Source organism: Uranotaenia lowii, chromosome 1 (assembly GCF_029784155.1).
Source record: "Uranotaenia lowii strain MFRU-FL chromosome 1, ASM2978415v1, whole genome shotgun sequence".
Classification (NCBI taxonomy): domain Eukaryota; kingdom Metazoa; phylum Arthropoda; class Insecta; order Diptera; family Culicidae; genus Uranotaenia; species Uranotaenia lowii.
The window spans coordinates 50076099-50095751 of NC_073691.1; the positions used below are offsets into that span (position 1 = coordinate 50076099).

Genomic DNA, 19653 nt, shown 5'->3' on the forward strand with positions numbered 1-19653 from the left:
GAAACGAAAATTGCGGGTTCAAGTCCTGCAGATGAGCGTTGTACATTTTTCGAGAAGTTTATGATATTTACGGCTACTGTTCTTTTTTTTTTTGATATCTCATGTTTCTTTATTACTTCTCATCACCTTTGAAAATGTTATCATTTTTAGGTAGAATGATGTACCAAGACGAATTAAAAACATTAGATTTGATTATAATTTGATATTTTTCTCTGAAAAAAAAACCTGCTCAGTATTTGGTAGTCTTTCTCTCACTGTGCTTTCCTGACTAAGACCTTACTTATACATGGTCGGAAAACATTTGCATATTCAATTTGTCCTGTACTGTACCCAGAGAGAGAAAAAAAAAATGAAGACGATCCACTTCACAGGCGCGGGTCATGAACGGTGTAACTACCCAACCCAGCGGTGATAAGTGTCTCCCAGTGAGCAAAGTCGTTCCCGTCGCCGGTCGATGTGAGTCGGTTGCTGTTGTCTGGTGCGCGTCGCGTTAAGCTTGATTTTCCTCGCCCGGAGAAGAGGAAACAAGAACCGGTTTGCTCACGTCGTCGTCGTCGCCGTCGGCTTAACCAAAAAGATGTTCGCCCGCTCCCTCTGGTTGTAGTCGCTCTCTTCTACATTTGCGTACCATCCAAGGCGACGACGCTCTCTGGTTCCGGCTCAGGAAAGGCGGCGGTACGACTTAAATCGCTCCCGCCGGGGTTTTTATTTTTTCCCATTCCGTAGCTTAAGCCGTCGCTGCCGGTCGCGCGTAATTATCCACTCACGACGGGTTTTTTCGGATCAGTGGAGAATTTTTCTTTGAGGCTGAGTCGCTCCGGCGAAGATGCTGCAGCGATCAGTACGTCTCTAGATACGAAACCGATCGCGCGGGCCGCCTCCAAGATAACGTGACGTCGCGAGAGTGTTCGCAAATTTCGGAAGAGTGCTGGGCCCATGGTCGTCAAATAAGCCGAAATGCTTGAGTCCGGTGAAATTAAGTGAATAATTGAACGAGTAATTGTAGAAATTGCGTGCGGAGATTCAGTTGGCGATTCGTACCGAAATCGGGCTAATCGTGTGCTGCTTTCCGAGTTTGAACGAGAGACTTCAGTGTGGGATGTTTTTCTTTCTGTATTCGGAGCATCTCTTGCACCTTTTGAGGTCGATTTTCTTCGGGGGAGGTCGAGTTGCGGTAGAAAATTAACCGCGTGTGCTTGCACTTTTCGCCTGTTTATTCTCCCGGTGCGTAGTGGCCTTCATCTGCCAAGCCAAGGGTGTACGCCGAAGATGCAACAGGCCTAACTATACCGGTTTGTTTTTTTACAGTTTTTTTGTTCCGTCGTTTCGCGTTTCCCAAGTTCAATAAACATGTAATGTACCCCGGCGAAGAATCGGGTCTTCTCCCCTCTGCTTCTTCGAAGATTTCTCTCTTTCGCTTAGACAATCGTGACACTCACCGGTGCTGTAGCAGAACTCGGTCATCGTCATGTGTTTGTTGAATGTGCGTCACCTGGATGGAGGTTACCTGAGCAAAGCGAAGAAGAAATAAGGCCGAAGCCAGAAGCCGGCAAACGGAAGAAAAAAAACAACGTACCAAATTCCAAGATCCATCCGCGATCAACAACAACAACAAGTCGAAGCAAAAACTGAATACTTACATTTAAAGTGCGCAAAGATGCCTTTTAAAGAAGAGTTCCCGCGAAGCCAAATGAGGCATCTTGTCTACCAGAACCAGAAATGAAGCTTGCATTTGATGCATTGATGGTTGACTGCATCGATCAATCAGCAAAAGAAAAGTAAATCGATGGGAACAAAATGCAATTATGAATCGAGCTGCATCTATCGGAGAGCACGGTAAGTTTTAAATCAAAGAACATGACGATACAATCACATTAAATTTGGAATTGAAAAATTATTCCAAAATATTACTGTACGCACAACAGAGAGCATTCCATATGGTATGAATGACTTCGCAGTTGACTGCCAACAGCAGCAGCCTCTTTGAGTGCTTTCGGTACCACATCATTGATGCCCCCTATGAAGAAAGCTGAAGATGCATATCATCACTTGAATCGTTTGGATTTCTTTCCTTCCAGAAAGTATCAGTTGTTGTAGGCAAGTTTTTGAAGGTACCTTGCATTATTTTTCATTTCGCAGCTGTGTGTTTCTGTCTTCATCAAATCAGATTTGGCATTGAACTGTTATTTATATGAGACTGAAGTGTTTAGCTTTCAGTATAACATGCATTATTTAAAACACTGTTTTTGAAGCAGCATATTTTTTTGTTCAAAACTATAGAAAAGTTGCTAGTCGGAACCTTTATACGAATATTCCTAACTAATCGCCAGTGTAGAGTGTAGTTTCGTAAGGACCTTACTGAGATAGCAAAATAAGATCAATTATATTCCACACTGTGGAACAATTCTATCCATTTTCATGCATCAAAAATTTAGGTAACTACTAAATATAAGACCTGAAAATTGTTTAAAAAATTGATCACATTTCTTACACTATTTAAAACTATTAAAAAAACAATATGTATTTTTGGCATAGATTGTTTAGTAAGAGGTAGTAAGTAAGAGCTTACTTACTACCTCTTACTTACTACCTCTTACTAAACAATCTATGCAAAAATACATATTGTTTTTTTAATAGTTTGAAATAGTGTAAGAAATGTAATCATTTTTTTAAACAATTTTCAGGTCTTATATTTAGTAGTTACCTAAATTTTTGATGCATGAAAATGGATAGAATTGTTCCACAGTGTGGAATATAATTGATCTTATTTTGCTATCTCAGTAAGGTCCTTACGAAACTACACTCTACACTAGCGATTGCTAGCTAAACCAACGATCGTCAGTACATCGACTGTCGAGCTCTCCCACAACATCAAAAACATCCAGCCATTGGTGTAGTGAGCATCTCATTCCAATCTCGATCCCCGGCAGAAGTCGTCGTCCAGCTTTGCTCTGGACGCGACAATAAGGTGAGGGTGGAAACTGACTGTCGTATCTTCTGGCCCACGTTATTTTTTCTCAAGACAACCTATACCGCTTTTACTTAACGCGTCCATGTCGTCCAAAATTGCTCGATAAACTGCCGTGTTGAGCTCAATCATTCGTTTGCTCAAGCCGAGTTTCTCTCGCTGTTTCGCTCACTCTAGTTCGTTCATTTTTCCTCTCATCTGGTCGTGTCAAAGCCTACTACGACAATTTTTGCTGATATTCCATCCAGTCCAGAAACTGAGCAACTCACTTAAATGTGCTTACGATGCACTCTGATGAATACGCATCTAATTTCCTCAATCATTTTCATTCAATTATATTTCACATGCCTATACTCTACACTGACCATCGCCTAAACAACCTTCACCAAAGTGCCAGAATGCCCTTCCAGCAGTTGCATGCGAGCTCACGCATGCTGACCGCAACGTAACACCACACCACGAGAGTTACCCTCTCGGTGATAAGCTGCATCCAAATTTCTTTCTGGACCTTTTGACCTCTGCGCTGGCCAATGTTGATTTCGAATAACGAGAGTCCTCCTTCCAGCCGTGGAAAATGAACTCACCCTGCTAATCGAAACATTGAGAGTAACCTTTTCGGGCCCCAGCTTCCCGGTCTAGAATTCCAGCGGCACCTTCATGCTGAGCTGAAGCATCTCGTAGCCTCTTCACTGTTTTGTCTCTTTGATGGCTGGCTTCTGTACGCAGGTTGGCTCCTGTGGCGGGCTTACTCTGCCCTTGCTAACCACAAATATCTGCACTGGTTGCCTCCTCTAAGCTGGTATCAGGCTCACTTGCTTTCCGCAAGTCTGGAACTTGAAAGTACCCCTTTCACCAACTCTTTCTTCCTTCCAGACGTGTCTGGGCCCATAACCTGCTGAAATGAGTTATTCAACGCAGGATTCAGTGGTGGCATAGAGTAAATCTTTATTTGTTATCTCAGTAAGGTCATAACAAAACTACACTCCACATAAGTGATTGCTAGTTCCACCTACGATCATTCAACTCATAGTTATATTAGATACTTGTTTCAATAAACACACTCTTTATTTCTTATAGATGTGCCGTATAATCAAATCTCCCAAAACAGTAAACTAACTTACAGATGTAAAAACCTCAACACCATCTTCGTCTATGTATTGAATATCTTACACAAAAATAATTAAAGAAAATAAACCGACAAAACCTCACAAATATCGATAGCCACAAAACACCGGAAACAACGCATCATAAAGCTGAAGGGTGTCCCATGATGAAATTGCCACACACAAAATTGATTCCCAAAATTCGAGATTTCATCTGATTGCCATCAAAATTTCAGGGATTGAAAAATAACTATTATCCTTTATTCTACCATTTTACCAGTCCATACACAAATGCCCGCACCCTGGCCTTAACCCCGGCTATAAGATTCTGCACAACCTGTGAATAAACCGTTTTTTGTAAGTAAACCCATACTTTCTTCAGTTCCTCGACTGTTTTAACTACCTTAGGTCGTTTAGGAAGGTGCTGCTTCATAATCACCCAGTACTTCTCGATGGAGTGTTAGGAGGGTTTAACATTTTCGGCACGAAATTGACCTTTTTGTCCGCGTACCACTTCAGCACGTCCTTGGAGTAGTGGCATGAGGCCTAAATCCAGCCAGAAGATTAAGATTGTTGGGACGTTATGGGCCTTCAGGAGAGGAAGCAGCCGCTTCTGGAGGCACTCTTTCATGTACACCTTCATGTCCGTTCATCGTGTCCTGGGTCACGAAAGGTACACTCCATTTCCCGCACGTGCAGATGGCTTGCCAAACCAGGAATTTATTCGCAAATTTTGACATCTTCTGAGTGCGGACGTGCTCCGTATCGCTGAACTTATTCTTGGCCGTGAAAAACAGGCTGCCGGGGATTTGTTTGAAGTCGGCCTTCACACCTGTTTCGTCGTCCATGATGAAGCATTCAATTTTCGACAGCATGTGAGGTACAACTTCCTATTATGGCTTTTGGCGGATTTTATCTGCTTCTCGTCGTGGTTAGGAGCTTTTTGTACCTCGAACGTTCGAAGCCTAGCCTTAGTTTTGACCTTGTGGACAAAACGTCGGCTTAGGTGCAGCTTCTTAGCCACAGGCTTGCAATTTCTCTAACGAGAATCACCGACGTGCTCGGTTTTCGATTCACGGTAGAGATTCTCTGAAACGCACCGCAGAGATTTTTAGCCAAACCTCTGTAGAGAATCTGTAAATCAACACGACACAGCAAACACACACTACGGTGAAAAATGTTTTCACCACGGAAAACGACAGCGACGGCAGCTGGATTGGCTTGTTGCGTTAACCAGCACATACGAAGCTGAACCACTCGCATGAAACGCCTGAAACAGGACCCGGCAACTTTACACGTTTTGTCTATGTATCGTGTGACCAACATCTTTTAAATTATTTGCTCGTGAATCTCGCTCAAATCTGAGGAAAAAAGCTTAAATCTGTCAAGAAATGGGGAAATCTAAGAGATGTGCTCTATACGGTTTGAATAAAATTGCCGGGATGTGCCTGAAACATTCATCGTTTGTTGATGCTGTTATTATGCACACCGTAGTGTTCGTTTTTGTCTTTGTTTTTTCGTGGCTTGAACCAGTCGGTCTTGTGTTGGAGCCAAGGTTGCCAACTGTTTTTCGAAAAAGTCTGGAAGATTTTAAAAAAATGTCTGGAAATATCTGGAAAAGTCTGGATAGCTAAGTTTTGGGAATGTGGTGACCTTTTTTTTGGTCCCAGTTCCCAATGTTGCAGATAGCCACTAATCGTTTGTTTCTGACACTATCACTTATGTGTTCTGTTTTACTCTCAATTTAACGCACAACTTCAATCATTTGCCATTATTCCTAGCTTTCATCCACTTCTGCATTCAAAATTCATTAATTCTAATCATTTACTGCCATATTTTATCATGACCATTTAGAATTTTCATAGTTTCATAGAACAATTTACGCCCTAAGCGAAAAGTCTGGAATTGTCTGGAAGAAATATCAAAAGTCTGGAATTGTCTGGAAGAAATATCAAAAGTCTGGAAGTCTGGAAACCTGAAAAAATGTCTGGCAAAAGTCCAAAAAGTCTGGAAGATCCAGACAAAATCTGGAAGGATGACATCACTGGTTGGAGCACCCCGATGACAAATTGTCGCACGCCGGAGCTATGGGAATTAGGTGTATGTGGCTTTCGAAACCGGGGTGCGAATAATGTGTGGAGAGGAACAAAAAATCTCACTCGGGTGATTTGCAGCTATCGCACGGGGGTGTTTTATTCTCCGTTCTCCGTCTTTCTCGATAGAGAATGGCATCTCTGCTTAGCCACATCTCGAATGACGGCGTTGAGGTTTCGGTTGAAGGCCACAACTACGCGGTTGTGATTTTTGGTCACTTACTTTAAAACTTGCAGGCAGTAAGCAAAACACAGTTCTCATTCAATTGGTTTCCCGTTTCCTTCACTCCCGTTCAAAGGACTCCATTAAAAGGCGGCCAAACGCCAGGAAGCCACCGTTGAGCGTTTTTTTTGTAATTGATCGGTAGATGAGAGAGAAAGCCTATGACAAATTACCCTCATCCTGCATGAAGCTCAAATAATACACTGGTTAAGATGTCAGACTGGCAAGACGATATTCATAGTTGGTGATGTGAGTTCGACTCTCCCTACGGCGGTTAAAAAGTTAGAGTTATTTCATAGTGTGGCAATTTCATCGTGGACACTAGAGTGCCCCAAATGACCCGACTTTTGAAAAAGTTATGCGCTGCAGGCTGAAATAGATCCTAGGCCTTGTACAAGATCTCATGCCAAATTTGGGCCAGATCGGATCACGGGAAGGGGTCGGGATGATGAAATATTTGTCATAAATTGGGCTTTAAGAAATCTCGTTTTCAAAAGAAATTGGCCGAATGGAATCAAAGTTATTGTATAACGGATATTAAATAAAAAACGAGAATTTTTTAAATCACATATAAAAAAATTGTTTTTTTTTTCATCGATTTCATTTTTTTTTTTAATAACATAATGTATTTTCTTCAAAAAAAAATGTCAGTGAATGTTTGAGTAAGGGCCGTGGTCTGATGTTTGACGCAACTTTGTCGCGATGCTCTCACAAGAACGTTGTACGGCACTTACGTCCATTTTCCGGATACAATTCCGAATTCTTGTAGTCAGTTGCTTCGTGTCCTTGGCCCTCTAATTGTTTTTATACACTAGGGCACTGAGTGACCCAAAGAAATCCTCTATTGAGCGGCACTGGGGCTAGTTTGTTGGATTACGATCTTTCGGCACGAACGGTGTCTTTTTCTCCTCAAGGTACGCCAGCCAGCCAGAACGAATGACGTCCCGCGGTATTTTTCGGTCATCCACCGACACTGTGATTTAACCGTCTCAATCTGCTCCTCCGTGTACTCTGGCGACCTCGTCTTCTTCCTGCAGACGATTTCTTCCATCTTGAGGGTACGATAGATCAATACGTGGGAGCAGCCATATTTCCGACCGGCGTCACACCGGCTGGTTGCGTCCTTGTTGTCAAACAGCTTCTTTAACGATGTCTTCCTCTGCTTCGTCATTATCGTCATCGGACGACCACTTCCGACCTTCCGCTCTACGTTCAAGGAACCTAGGATACGATATACCGTACTGACAGGTAGATTCCTTAAAATGTGCCACCGTGAACTTTTTTCCTTGCTGGAAATGCATTTCGTAGAACCGTACAATGCGTTCGCGGAGCATGTGCTGTTTTGACGCCATCTTGGCTTTGACTAAATTAAAACTAGCAAAACCAAACACGCCGAGAAAGAAAATTTTACGCTCTTTTTTTTGAGTTACTGAAAGATATTAAAAACATTCTCATTTTTTATTTAACACCCGTTAGTCATTGTATTATCACAAAATCCCATACAAACCTTGGGCTCGTTGAGCGACCCCTTCCCGTGATCCGATCTGGCCCAAATTCAGCATGAGATCTTGTACTAGACCTAGGATCAATTTCAGCCTGCAGCGAGCCGGATGAAAACTATCGAACCAAAACAATGTGTTGACTTCGAGGAACAGCAGATGTCCTCTGATGGAGTTGAGGAATATTCCAGACCTATCCGAAACCATAAGTATCAACATAAGTAAATCATTAGGCCAGGTTCAAATATGCGTAACACTTGTCAATTGTTAACTGTTTACTGCTTAATAAATTCCGTGAGTTCATTCCATGAGTTAGATTTCGGGAAAAACATGTGCCATTTTAATGAAAATAATCCAAATTGAAGTAATCGTACCAAATATTATCCTTATTAATGCCTACTTTGAATATCTGAGCTCTCAATCAAGGTTAGCTTTTTTTTTGCTAGTGAAACCTTGCCACAAAAAAAAACTAAATAAAACAACGGATCACGCCACCAATTTCGTGTTGCAGCGATTTTTGATTGTTTTCAAGTTCTATGAACCGATTGGTTTCGAATTACCAAAAATAAATTGAAACATATTTCACTCCACGACCGTTCCCCGGTGCTACACGATTTATTTTGTTTTGGTTATAGCATATCCAGTCCACTCTTTGGGCAACACTAAAAGTTCGACAATCGATACGCCCGATGGTTTCTATCTGAACCTACCGAAACCGCAAAACCTCTACATCCTTTTTCTTTCAACTATCTAGCACTTCTCCGCCGTTTTGCTCTCCGTGTTCATTGCCCTGCAAAATTTCTGACCTTCTTCGAAACAAACAAACTGCTGCTCCTAGTTTCTATTTTCTCTAGATCACCTATTTTTCAGCACCTTGCCACTGAACTTACACAACGCTGCCCTCATTTTCAGCAGAGCTCCTCGTCCGTTTGCCAATGTTTATTTTTTCAACTTTCGTCTCTGTTTATTCGTAGTTTCGAGAATTTCACCTAACAAGTCGGTCATGTACCTTTAGCCCGACTTGTTAGGTGAAATTCTCGATTTTGGTTTAAGATAGTCTCTCTAATCTTAAGCGTTATTCTCAAGTTATATGAAGAGAATTACCGTAATTTTCGTTTGTAACTTCATTTGTCGGCTTTATCTGTGTGAAATGAAATCCTTTTTACGAAGAACTTCTTAAGATTTTTGAAATTTTATAGAAGGTTAAATGATATTGAAGATGGTGAAATTAAGCGGGTAGAATTTATTAGAAGCATTGAAATCACATACCAAATTTTTGTTTCTTTTTTATCCTCAAGTTGTGAAATATTCAGTTATGAAATGTAATTCAAACTTAAATTGAAAGAAGCAAGTTTCATTAATTGATTTTGTTTTTTTTTTTCATTTTAGACATAAAATGCTTCGTTACCCCTTCTGAAATGTCGATTCAACTTTATAGTTCAGCAGTTTTTCTATGCGCTGTCCGTAGTTGATTTGCAACCACGAGTAGAAGAAAAACGCTGCCAAGAGATACTTACAGTACCGTTCATAATTGTATAGAAATTGGAAGCAAGCGCACTGTCACTTCGACTTTGAACTTCCATAACTTTTTACTCTAATGATATTTTTTGATCAAACTTTTTGCGTTAGATGGATCAACTATCACACTATTATCACACAAAATTTGAGCTTTCTCGAGTTTGTGTGGCCTGAGAAACAGTAGTTTTACGAAAATCGGACTTTTTGGACTTTTCTCATTCAAACTACAATATCTCTGGAACTACGTAGTTCATACTGAGTTACAAGCTTACATGAGTGGCATTTTATGGGGAAACAAATGAGCTATCTCTCTTATGGATACAAAAAACGAAAGCCTGCTCCTCAAATTTGATTGGAACTGTTATTTGGCAATCATAAAGCAAGAATATTGGTGAAATCAATCAATCATGTTCAGGATGTTTTAAATTTAAAAGACTGCAAGAAAGACAAAACATAAAAAAAACAAAAATGACAAAACCGATAAAAAATTACAAAAAAAACAAAAATGACAAATGTAAGAAAAATGACAAATGTGACAAAAATGACACAAATCTGTTTTAAAAATGACTCAAAAATGACACAAAACATAAACAAAAATGACACCAAAATGACACAGAATGAAACAAAAATTACATGAAAATGGCACAAAATAGAAACAAAAATGACACAAAAATGGCACAAAACATTAAACAAAAACTACAAAAATGACAAAAATGACAAAAATGACAAAAATGACAAAAATGACAAAAATGACAAAAATGACAAAAATGACAAAAATGACAAAAATGACTCAAATGACAAAAATGACAAAAATGACAAAAATGACAAAAATGACAAAAATGACAAAAATGACAAAAATTACAAAAATTACAAAAATTACAAAAATTACAAAAATTACAAAAATGACATAAATGACAAAAATTACAAAAATGACAAAAATGACAAAAATGACAAAAATGACAAAAATGACAAAAATGAAAAAAATGACAAAGATAAAGAAAATGGCAAAAATGACAAAAATGACAAAAATGACAAAAATGACAAAAATGACAAAAATGACAAAAATGACAAAAATGACAAAAATGACAAAAATGACAAAAATGACAAAAATGACAAAAATGACAAAAATGACAAAAATGACAAAAATGACAAAAATGACAAAAATGACAAAAATGACAAAAATGACAAAAATGACAAAAATGACAAAAATGACAAAAATGACAAAAATGACAAAAATGACAAAAATGACAAAAATGACAAAAATGACAAAAATGACAAAAATGACAAAAATGACAAAAATGACAAAAATGACAAAAATGACAAAAATGACAAAAATGACAAAAATGACAAAAATGACAAAAATGACAAAAATGGCAAAAATGGCAAAAATGGCAAAAATGACAAAAATGACAAAAATGACAAAAATGACAAAAATGACAAAAATGACAAAAATGACAAAAATGACAAAAATGACAAAAATGACAAAAATGACAAAAATGACAAAAATGACAAAAATGACAAAAATGACAAAAATGACAAAAATGACAAAAATGACAAAAATGACAAAAATGACAAAAATGACAAAAATGACAAAAATGACAAAAATGACAAAAATGACAAAAATGACAAAAATGACAAAAATGACAAAAATGACAAAAATGACAAAAATGACAAAAATGACAAAAATGACAAAAATGACAAAAATGACAAAAATGACAAAAATGACTAAAATGACTAAAATGTCAAAAATGACAAAAGTGACAAAAATGACAAAAATTTAAAAATGACAAAAATGACAAAAATGACAAAAATGACAAAAATGACAAAAATGACAAAAATGACAAAAATGACAAAAATGACAAAAATGACAAAAATGACAAAAATGACAAAAATGACAAAAATGACAAAAATGACAAAAATGACAAAAATGACAAAAATGACAAAAATGACAAAAATGACAAAAATGACAAAAATGACAAAAATGACAAAAATGACAAAAATGACAAAAATGACAAAAATGACAAAAATGACAAAAATGACAAAAATGACAAAAATGACAAAAATGACAAAAATGACAAAAATGACAAAAATGACAAAAATGACAAAAATGGCAAAAATGACAAAAATGATAAAAATGACAAAATTGACAAAAATGACAAAATTGACAAAAATGACAAAAAATGACAAAAATGACAAAAAAGACAAAAATTACAAAAATGACAAAAATTACAAATAATAAAAATTACAAAAATTACAAAAAATGTCAGAAATGAAAAAAATTAAAAAAAAAATAACAAAATATAGAAAAAAATATCAAAAATTAACAAACAATTTATTCAAATATTTACCACAATGGATCCAACCTTTAAAAGAAGGGTGCCTGTTTCAACCCACCTTGGGATGCTCATGTCATTTTTAGTCGGTAAGTTTAAAATAAAAAAAAATAAATAAACGCAAATCATCCAATTTTTTTATGAAGGTGAAATTTCATTAACAATGATGGGTTCTTATCGAAAATTTATTTTTTTTTTAAATAAAGCTACTCTTGGAAATTGTTTCAAGAAAATGCGTATTCGTAGAAAACAAGAGAACTTCTGCAAATTTAACCACTCCGTATGGTATATTTCCTAATCAAATCCGAAGGCAAATCCACACAGTATAATTACCCAAGCAGCAACGTCTGGTTTCAGTGAATTTACTACCCATTCCAACTTAAACAAAACTCATCAACGGTACACAAGAAATGGTGGAAGGAAGAGACAAATAAACAACATTTATTGAAAATTTCTTCAGCTTCCAAATGCACTTACTCAATTTGTTTGGGTGAACCCTGCAAATTCCACCTCCAGGCCTGGTGGCCGAAATTCGGCGCGAAATTTCCTTTTCCCGCAAGTTTCGTAGTAATTTTGCCTTTTTTATGACCCGGATTTCTCCTGACTGACTGAACTCCTCCATCGGATCTGAAAATTTTGCGTTTATGGGGTTTCATCTTTCTGGAATCCTCAGCTTCGATAGACATTTGCCGGCACATTTTGTTTTCCGGAGGCCAATAAATTGGCTTTTTGGGGGCCAAACATTCCATCATTTTTGGGTTTGTTTTTCTTGGAACGAGTGATTTTCTACGAAGGAAGTCTCCGAGATCAGGCGACCTCGAAACGGGATAGCAATTTTCGAGGAACTTTTCCCAGTGATCAAAGCAAAAATGTTTGATCTTTCCTCGATTAATCGATCTTTGCGATTGGGCACTAGGGGTGATCAAAATTGTTTCTAATGAAAAATTTGGCTAAGAAAAAAACTAGTGTGACCTGAAAAAAATTCAAATCAATTTTTATAATGGTTGGTTCAAAATGTTGGCTTCAGTCTGACGGAGAGCAAATAAACAATTTCAAGATAACACAAGATTGAGTGGGTGACAATTTTGGGTCAGAGGTGTGTACGATTATACTGCGGAAACTTCAAATCGGTCACAATCATCCGCATTCTACCTTCAATGACGTACTAAAACAACGGCATTCGTGTTCAAAGGTCATCAAAATAGGACTATGATTGCCCAATCTCAATCGATTCGTAACCAATAAAGGAAAAATAACCGAAACAAATGCACCAATCAATCACCCTTAAAACACCAGAAGACTTCCGTTCAAAGTGAAAAAAAAACTGGAACGAACAATAATTACAATCGCTGGACTGGACAAATGTCGTGGAAGATTAAAGTCGACCGTATCAACAAAACGAGCAGCTGGCGACGTCCTGTTCAGGCTGATGCGCTTCAATCATAATGACAACAGATTGTAATTTTGCACTTTTTGCTAGATTTCGTCTCGTGCCCGGTCAATCAAGGGAACGGTCACTTGACGGGGGACGTCCAAAAATAACGTAAAAAATAACATTACCAAAAAAAAACTGTATTAAACTGTACAAAGTTTTTACATGAATTAGTTTAATGTCAAGCGAGAAACCCCCTCAAAATTTAAATCTTTCTAAGTCAATGCAGGCGATCCTCATCATCTCAAATAAACGTAGCAAATTAATCTTACTCAAGTGTCCGGACTCTAATGGCCGGATGTTTCGATTATCATTTTTTTACTGCCCCGGTGATCTTCTGTCAGTTGCATTTTGGCTTTAATTTTTCAGCAACTTCAGCTGTGTCAGGAGGATGCGTGGGTGGGTGAGTGCCAGTGTATCATCGTTTGAGGTTCAGAATTGAGTGTCTAGGCGGCCGCGTGAATGAATTGGAAAGGTCGTCTCGCCAATCACGCATCACGCATGCAACAATGTATGAATGGTATGGGTTTAGATTCCCTGCGAGGAAAGTAGAGAGCGCCAGCTCAAGTAAGATAACCTTCGGTAACCTGGAAGCTTAGCGAATTAAATGAAAAAAAAAAAAACAAATTAGGCGATAATGATAATTGGTCTTTTTTCAGCAATGCATTTTGCTGATAACATAGCAATGGCTTTCGCTAAAATTTCAGAAATGAATACCCCCGTTAGGGCACTGCTAACTTATGTTCTCTAAAATTCTGCATGAGACCTGAACATAAAAAGTTCATGGAATAATTCAAAAACCTTTTAATCAATGTTATCTACACAAATTTTATTAAAAAAAATCGAGTTCAAACAAACAAGCTTAATAGAGAACAAAATTCAACATGAAGATCGAAAAATCGTAATAAAAATTTGTACAATACTTGCTCGTTAACCTGAAGCTGCTTCAACCAAAAGGTACGTATCTTCAAATTGGTAAACAAATTCGCTAATAGGATGATTGCCTCAGTTCCGGATGTTACAAAAAAAAGTGAGATACTGCCATAGCATCGTCCATCATACCAAGGTAAGATTGGATGAAAAATGCAGAAGACACCGAAGCGGAGTCAAAAACATGTTGATCTTGCCAAACCAAGAGAACGCATACTTATTGTATGATCAACTGCAGTGTTCGGCACAAAGGGTACAGTATTGGGTGAAAGAGAGTATCAAATAGGTAAAATTTGGTTTTTATTTGCAATTATTTTCTGTTAGTAAAAATGTAATTTCAAAATCTTACAAAATCTATTTTTTCCAAGGCTTGCAAACAAACAGCTCTCCTGATGATACTAAAAGGCATTTAGAAGCAAACGGATTGTTGAATGTGGAAGAACAACTTTTTTTCATTGTGTATGTATAATTATAGTGCTATTTTTATAGTCATTTAATATACATTTTTGATGTTTAAAAAATAAAGACATTTTCTAAGAATAAGCCCGTATCGAACAAATGGATAGAAACCCTATCAAATGGTTAACTTTGAATAAAAAATTAAAATGGAAATAATGGGAGGGCCTAATCGAAAAATAATGATAAAAGTGATCAATCTTACCCCGGATTAATTGATTGATTCTCGACAAAGTATAAATCTGAAGACTTCAACTATATTTAATAGATTATCCAACTGATGTTATGCATTCAACAATACATGTAATAGATTTAACTATAGTTGTATGGATGATTTGATGCATTCAACTATTAACACTATAGATTCAACAATAATCGTATGATTGATGTTTTGCATTCAAGAATAAATAGAGTAAATTAAACTTTACTTGTATAGTTGATTTAACTGTAAATATGACGGATTCAATCATATTTCTATGATCAATTTTATGAGATCAACTAAAGATATTGTTTATTCAACAAATGTTCATTTTAGAAGTTATCATATTTATTGTTGAATACTTTTTTATAGTTGGTAGAAATTATTCATTTATTTTTTATTTTTGAATTTCAAATTGATTATTCCAACTCTCTACTATTAACACTCGTTCCAAGACTTCACTTCCTCCAGAAACTGTCTATTGCCACCATAAGCAGGGGTCCGATTAGAATGCACAGTAACGTCTTCTAAATGCCGAACACTCACTTCTATGTGATCGATCGGATTGATAAGAAACGTATCTTGCAGACGAAAATCTGATTATAATTTCAGAAAAAATTAAATGGGACATAATTCACCATACTTGGAAGAGTGCCATCGTTGGGCAATTGTCGAAAATACTCATCATTATCTTAGAATATTGTTCGTTGAAAAGAAAAAGTCAAGTCTCTCACAATCAATCATTGATATATAGTTTAATTTACTATGTTTATAGTTCAATGCCTAGAATCAATCATACATTCATTGTTGAATCTACCATAAATACAGTTGAAAAAATTATACCATTACAGTTAAATATATCATAATTTTACTGAAATGTAAAGGCCAGCTTGCAGTATATAGTTGATTTTGATTTGAAATTCGTTTATTTGAAAGGGTTCCGTCCACTATTCTGATTAAGCACCCTAAATGGATAGTTGAATCTATTATATTTATTGTTGAATGCCTAAAATCAATAACCGTTATAGTTGAATCTATCAAATTCATACTTGATTGCGCAAAGTCAATCAGCAGTTTGTAGTTGAATCTTTAATATGTATAGTTGAATGCCTACAATAAATCATACAATTGTTGTTGAAGCTATCATATTTACAGTTGAATCAATTTAATAATTACAATTGAATCCATTATATTCATAACGCAAAGCCAATCAAAGAACCGACTCGTGCTCGCAAAGCAATCCAGAGCTCATCCGGACATACAGTAAAAATATTCTCTCAGGTATTTTCCATCGCAAATCATAATTTCTTAAAAAATCGTTTTTCGAAAGTTTGATTATGATGGCTATAAAACATGCGCGATATTTTTAACACAGTTTTCGCATATAACGCGGTATCAGCCTTTTGAAATGAAAAAAAAATGGATTTGGCAATAAACGACCGGTGGCATGAACCCCTCACAGTATGTATTAACCCTATAGAGGCTTAACGAATAAAAGTTGAAATTCGTTGTCCGACGCCATCTTGAAATCCAAGATTGTGGCACTTGAATTCAAAATAATGTAATTAACTAAAAATCTCATGAACCCCTCACAATATGGGTATTGAGTGAAACGGCTCAATAAAAAATGACTGTCTGACAAAATTTAACAAAAAATGTAAAAAATTTGAAAAAGCACAAAAGAATTAACAAAAATAAGACCAATGATAGAAAAACAAGACAAAATAATGACAGAAATATAACAGAACTGTGGCTATAATGTGCAAAAAACTATGACTAAAATTTGACAATCAAATGACAAAAATCTGTAAGAACTATGAAGAACTAATAAGTGTCAAATGACAGAGCTTTGAATGAATAATAAAATATATGATAAAAAAAATTATGAAAAATATATGAAAAATTTATCACAAAAATGACAAAACTTTGGCAAATGTGATAAAATTATGACAAATTTTTGAAAAAATAAAACTAGGACAAATATTTGACAAAAAAATACAAACATGAAAAAAAATTAAATAAAATCACAAAAATCTGACAAACACATGATGTAACAATGAAAAAATTATGACAAAGGTGGTAAAAAATTGGCAAAAATATGACAAATGTGACAAAGTATGAGTTTGACAAAGTCTGATAAAAATCTGACAAAATTTAAAAAAATGGGATGAAAATGTAACAAAATTCGGACTAAAAATTGTCAAGGAATGACAATAAGACAAGTACGACATGACAAAAATTTCACAAAAAAAGTAAAAAATATAAAAAAAAATGCTACAAGTAATTACAAAAATTGACGAATAATGACAAAAAATGTCAAAAATCTGACAGAACTATAGCAAAGCTTTGTCATTTTTAGTCATAACTTTGTTTTTTTTGTTTTAATTTTGTCATATCTTTTTGGTCATAATTTTTTCATTGTTTTATCATTTTTTATTCATAATTGTATTATTTTTTTGTTCAAGTTTTCTTGGGTTTTTTATTCGTTTGCAATATTGCACCCTATACCCATATTGTGGGTGTTTCATGCAATTTTCAGTCATTAATTGCATTTTGAAATTAGTCAAAAATCTATTTCCCTACGTCCTCCCTAAGGCCCTAGCACTATGTTCACATTTCCTTATCATTCCTCTTCATGAACCCTGCGGTTTTGTTTTAACAGTTCTGGAATTCGCATGGTCTTTTTAACGCGGTTTTCCGTAATTATCATGGATTTTCGGCATCAACGCGGATTGTTTTTTTTTTGCACGGTACGAAGGTTTTTTCAGTGTTGATCCGGCAAAAGAACATTTCGATTCGCATTTTGCTTCGCGCTCACTGTGTTTGAACCCTAATACGTTTCAATCACGTAAATTTGAAAAAGGTGAAAACTGTTTGAAGATTTAGCATTGCACTGGACACAACAAAAATCTGGACTACGTAAAGTGTTTGAAGCAAAGTAAACAACATGCAACCATTATTCATTCTACTGAACCTCAAAAATACTTTAACTTGAGAACTTCTACCCCCCAAACCTCAGTTCAATATTGTGATTTTTTATAAAAAGTTTAGAATCGTCGCTGGTGAACTGACAACAAAACACATCCGGCAATCTAGTCTTCAATTTTTTTGTCGGAAGTCGGGAGTCTGGATTTCCGAAGTAAAATTTAGTGTTGGCGCGTTAATATTGATAACTCGAGTTTGTGAGAAAAAACAAAGCTCACTGAAAATCAAAACTACCCAAAATTGAGAACTCCCACCCCCCAAACCTGAGTTCTATATTGACAACTCAAGCTTGTGAAAAAATCACAGCTTGTCAATGCGTCGAACTTTCCCTTCAGGAAAAGAAATGTATTTTAGGGGGATTTTTTATGTTGGCAAATCTGACTCTACTACCTCCATCTTGGCAGATCTACGTTTGAGGGGTTAGGTCAAAGCGAAAAACTGTACACTAACCCTCAAAAATACCCAAACTTGAGAACTTTTGCCACCAATCTGAATGAAACTCTCTCCCTACTGGTTTGGCTATTGAGAGCTTAGCCCAAAGTTAAGCTTTTTAAGAGAACTCATACCCCAAAATCTGATACCGCAAAAAAAAAAAATGGAAACAAAAATAACAAAAAAATCACTGGGTTTGATTCTCATACCCGCAGTGATTTTTTGGTTTTGGTTTCCATTTCATTGCAGTATCAGATTTTGGGGGATTAGTTCTCTTAATAAAGCCTAACTTTGGGCTAAGCCGTCAATAGTCAAATCTGTAGAGATTCATTCGTGTTGGTGGGGAAAGTTCTCAGGTTTAGGTAGTTTTGAGGTTCAGTGTGATATTTTTGTGTTGTTGTTTGAACTTTTTATAAACTATATTCGTATTTTCCGATGTCATATGTTTGATGTATGTATGTATGTATGTATGGTTCCCCCATCGGTAGCAAGGTCCTGCTTATGGCTGAGTGGCTTGGCCTTCGAATTTTTTCTAGGGCTTCCCCGGTTCGATGGTTCGTCGATGGTTCGTCGAAGGAAAGCATACAACCCTCAGAAACCTACTATGGCCGACTACCCGTGCCGCTTGCAATAGTCTCTTCAGATTAACCCCAGATGTATTCCCTCTGAAAAATATATTTATTTATACAATGAAACACATCTTATTTAGGGTTTGTTGCCCTTCTTTGGACCCATTTAGCGGTGGTTTTTGAATAATCATGTTTTTCTCATAAATGGACGGGAGGTTTATATCTTTCAGGAAATTTATTCGTAGTTTGAACCTTTTGTTCCTATGTTGGTACTAAACTGGTCCCTTTGATTAGACCTCAAACTAGAATTCATATAAAAAGTTTGATTTTTTGAAAATAAATTAACGAATTCATAAATAATGTAATCTTCAATGAAATATTATCATAATAATGTATTACAACTTTTTAACGATTAAAAACGCCCTAATTTCTGTTTTGATTATCTCAAACGCTTTCACTCCCCGCCAGCTGAGAGCTGAAATTTTTTAATGTATGTACACTTACTTTAATTAACTTACGCAAAGCTGGCAAAAAATGTTAAAAATGTTCAATATTGGTTCTGAATTTCGACCCAACTAAAAATTCACACTCTTATTGATTTGTTGGTATTCACTCAAAGTTTCGGTGAAGTTAGGTCTAAAAATGGAACATCAAAGTCGAAAATTCCCTATTTTTAGACTCTTCACAAATTTTCCGCGTTTTCCATTGATTTTCTTTAATTTTAGGAAAAATAGGTAGGTAGTATGGTTCATATTCTTCACAGTGAAAGTATTTTTGCTTTAAACTTTGTCTGAGCAGTAAGATAACGAGATTTTTCCTTATTCACGCTAATTTCTCAAAACACGCCCCACTAATTAAGCTAAATGATTTACCACTGATTAGAAAGTACATTTTTCAAAACGTAAAAAAAATT

At 36.2% G+C, this 19653-nt stretch overlaps 1 protein-coding gene across 2 annotated transcripts in view; it reads left to right on the forward strand.

Annotated features, from left to right (window-relative positions):
• The first annotated feature begins 745 nt into the window (after positions 1-745).
• Positions 746-19653, forward strand: part of LOC129750960 (chondroitin sulfate synthase 1-like) — a 66164-nt gene continuing 47256 nt past the window's right edge. The window contains exon 1 of one of the 2 annotated variants that reach the window (XM_055746200.1): positions 746-1836. The gene's annotated coding sequence lies outside the window, so the exon portion shown is untranslated. The remainder of the gene's footprint in view (positions 1837-19653) is intronic. The other variant, XM_055746183.1, reaches the window with a different exon arrangement.